This window comes from Thalassophryne amazonica, chromosome 4, assembly GCF_902500255.1.
Source record: "Thalassophryne amazonica chromosome 4, fThaAma1.1, whole genome shotgun sequence".
NCBI lineage: Eukaryota > Metazoa > Chordata > Actinopteri > Batrachoidiformes > Batrachoididae > Thalassophryne > Thalassophryne amazonica.
The window spans coordinates 100,458,900-100,463,206 of NC_047106.1; the positions used below are offsets into that span (position 1 = coordinate 100,458,900).

The 4,307-nt window shown below is 40.4% G+C and overlaps 1 pseudogene; it reads right to left on the reverse strand.

Moving 5' to 3' along the window:
* Positions 1-491: 491 nt before the first annotated feature.
* On the reverse strand, positions 492-3,929 carry LOC117508997 (annotated as a pseudogene).
* Between the last annotated feature and the right edge of the window lie 378 nt (positions 3,930-4,307).

The window sequence follows — 4,307 nt, forward strand, 5'->3', positions numbered from 1 at the left end:
GCTGAGCTGGGGGTGCCTGCAGAGTGGAGGGTAGCTCACTCCTAGTGGTGAAAATAGAAGCTGCAGGTTCCCAAGCCAGTCTTGAAGGAGAACTGAAAACTTGGATTCTGGGATCAGGAGCAGGTGGGACTCACGGAGCCGAGACCAGGAACTGAGGGAATGAAAGAAACAGATGGTGAGTGATAGCACTCGTAACACTGGAAGCCTTTCACAGTTCACTGAACGCTGGAAACAAAATTTTTCATTGTTCTGGAAATAATGTTCTCCTTTTAGAAAATAAGGTTTACTGTTCAAAATAGTTCAGTTTATAAATTGTTTCCAGAGGTCTGAGGCTAAGTGCTGTGTGTTTATGACGCAGCTCCAATTACGCAGGACTTGACAGCAGGACAGAGTTCATACAGTTCTGAGGAAGAGTTCTTGGACAGTTCTTTATCATGCACAGTCACAGGCAGGATGAGTAAGAGTAGAATCCCACTGAGACATGAAGGGACTTAACTGGTGTGAAGCAGAGCCGCGCGCTCTGAGGGGAGAGCTGGAGAGTTCCAAAGTGACTTTGCTGTGCAGGTAGCCAGGAACCAGGGCAGGGTAGGAACCGTGCAGGATAGCATCTGGAACACCAGGAAAGACAGTTCGCTCTAATACAGGAATTAGAGAGCTGTCCAGGTGACCTTGAGTTTAGCTGTGGGAATCTCCGAAGTCTTAAGCACTTGGGGGCAACAGGAAGACGCGATCAAGGTCAAGGAGTCACAGAAAGGAATCAGGCTCGGCCCTCCGATCATGAATCATGGAAGCATATGCTCTGGGAAGAGCCTGGAAGACTCTAGCAACCACTGATCTGAAAGTCTAAGTTTATATAGTCTGCCGCTCATCAGCCGCTCATTCACAGCAGGTGTGCAGCCAAGATCAGCAGTGGGGAGCAGCAGGTGAGGAACAGAACTGAGGACGCCATTTGGGGGAAAACTCACATAATAATGTTAAAAGCAGATAAAACCAGGGTGAGGGGGAACCACAACACTGTCAAGACTTTCTAAATATCTGCACTAAATCTGAACAGGAACTCTGGTTTTATTTATTTATTTTTTATTGTTATTCATGTTATTTCATGATATTTTAGTGTGTGTTTGTGTGCTTGATCAACAATTGCACCTTTAAAGTGTGTCATACAGCTGTTGTCCATTTGTTTGGAGTGGTGTGTTCACACGGAGGAGCATGCGTGTGTGTGTGTGTGGGGGGTGTTTGACACCATACCATCATCTTGCCAAGGATACCAAAATGTCTTGAGCCGGCTCTGTGCACCAGCATGGAGATGGGGGGGTCGTGCTGACACGATCTGTAACTGCAACCAAATTTTCAGTGTGTGTGAAGTAAACTTCTCATTTACATTTCTCACAATATGTTTCACAATTATTTTACCTTGATCAAGTGCAAAGTTTATTTTCTTCATCACACTCCTTGCAGATGTGACAGATAATGACCAAAGCAAAGGAAATCAAGCTCATATCAAGACTCCTAAACCATACTTCATCTGAAACATGATTTGGTATGCTCTGACATGTTTCAGGAAAGTAAAATAAATAAATAAATAAATAAAAATTGATAATCACTGGCATTTTTAGTTGCAAATTTCCAGTGTGACAATCATTATTATAGTTATTCTTTTAATTTCTGCAAGAAAAACATGTTTTTCTTAAGTACATGAAATAATTTGTCATCCCTAAATCCAGAAATAAGTGAACTGAGACACCTTGGAGTAATATTAGAGCAGAAATAGTTAATAAACCTCACAGTGACAAACATCTTTAAGTCATATGAAACACTGCAGCTTCTACAACCCCTGGCAAAATTATGGAATCACCGGCCTCGGAGGATGTTCATTCAGTTGTTTAATTTTGTAGAAAAAAAGCAGATCACAGACATGACACAAAACTAAAGTCATTTCAAATGGCAACTTTCTGGCTTTAAGAAACATGATAAGAAATTAGGAAAAAGATCCGGTCTATTTGCAGGCCATGACATTGACCCTATGTGTCTTTTTGCAAGGAATGTTTTCACAGTTTTTGCTCTATGGCAAGATGCATTATCATCTTGAGAAATGATTTCATCATCCCCAAACATCCTTTCAATTGATGGGATAAGAAAAGTGTCCAAAATATCAACGTAAACTTGTGCATTTATTGATGATGTAATGACAGCCATCTCCCCAGTGCCTTTACCAGACATGCAGCCCCATATCATCAATGACTGTGTAAATTTACATGTTCTCTTCAGGCAGTCATCTTTATAAATCTCATTGGAACGGCACCAAACAAAAGTTCCAGCATCATCACCTTGCCCAATGCAGATTCGAGATTCATCACTGAATATGACTTTCATCCAGTCATCCACAGTCCACGATTGCTTTTCCTTAGCCCATTGTAACCTTGTTTTTTTTGTTTAGGTGTTAATGATGGCTTTTGTTTAGCTTTTCTGTATGTAAATCCCATTCCCTTTAGGCAGTTTCTTACAGTTCGGTCACAGACGCTGACTCCAGTTTCCTCCCATTCGTTCCTCATTTGTTTTGTTGTGCATTTTCGATTTTTGAGACATATTGCTTTAAGTTTTCTGTCTTGACGCTTTGATGTCTTCCTTGGTCTACCAGTATGTTTGCCTTTAACAACCTTCCCATGTTGTTTGTATTTGGTCCAGAGTTTAGACACAGCTGACTGTGAAAAACCAACATCCTTTGCAACATTGCGTGATGATTTACCCTCTTTTAAGAGTTTGATAATCCTCTCCTTTGTTTCAATTGACATCTCACCTGTTGGAGCCATGATTCATGTCAGTCCACTTGGTGCAACAGCTCTCCAAGGTGTGTTCACTCCTTTTTAGATGCAGACTAATGAGCAGATCTGATTTGATGCAGGTGTTAGTTTTGGGGATGAAAATTTACAGGGTGATTCCATAATTTATTCCTCAGAACTGAGTGAGTCCATATTTTTTTTTCCCTCTGCTTGGTCTAAAAAGTAACCATTACTGACTGCCACAATTTTTTTCTTGATTTCTTATAGTGTTTCTTAAAGCCAGAAAGTTGCCATTTGAAATGACTTTAGTTTTGTGTCATGTCTGTGATCTGCTTTTTTCTACAAAATTAAACAACTGAGTGAACATCCTCCGAGGCTGGTGATTCCATAATTTTTGCCAGGGGTTGTATGAACGGGCTCCACAGCTGGATGAGGCAGAGGAGCAGCTGGAAAGCATGAAGAGCCACTGTTCTGAGAGCTTTACTTGTTGATTCTTTATCCTCTCCTGCTGCAGTTTTGGCTACTTTCAAGATTTTAAAATAGCAGAATGCAATAACAATACACATGACCAAAAAGTAGAACTGATGTAACGCTGACTTAAGGTGACCCTGTCCCCTGTGAATAATGAATGTCTGCAGGGAACATAACTGCTGTTGCTTATAGACATTTTGTTCAACTGATGCAAAAATATGGAATAATCAACCATGCAGGGGAATAAGCTGAGAGTGTGAATAATGAGGATACAGTGCACAGAGCGGTGTGTCGAGCACAGCTCTTCGTATCGCAGGGGCATGCAGATGGCCACATATCGCTCCAGAATCATCGCTGTCAGTGTTAGAGGTGTGACTAACATGTACATAACTGTCACAATACAAATAATGACACATAGCCAAACTGGAATGGTTATCTGGGACTGCATTAAAATCATCAAGATATCATTCATTAGTAAAATGAAACTATCAGAATGTAAAATGACGGTAAACAAGATGTAACATGCAACTGCATGAAAGCAGTCATTTTTAAAATGGTTACAATCATTAACAAATTGATAGGGAAAAAAATCACCACCAGAAGGTGAATTACGATGAATCCAACACAATACTTAGGTTCTGAATATCCAACATTAATGAAGGAACTGTTCTCACCCATTTGTTACTTCAGTTCTGGAAAAAAAAACATAAATATCTGTGGCAGTGCAAATATACAATCAATATCATGTGTAATTCATTAAAAAACTGAATTCCAGTTCCAGAAACAAAGTCCTGTTTGTCTGTGGTGCTGCAATCTTAGTTCAGCAACAGCAGTTTACCAAATGTTCCCAGGAGTAGCACAGTGTTGTAGATGTCTTCTGATGAGCTCTGTGCAGTTTTCTGAAACATATAGAAGACTGACTGACATTTACTGTGACTCTCAGTATCGGTGAGTTTTGTCCTGGAGAGACTCCAATGTGACCTCATCAGTTGGGCTCCTCCAAATACATTTTTGTGTATTTTGTTATCTTCAAAGAGGTTATGTTTTCACTGGTGT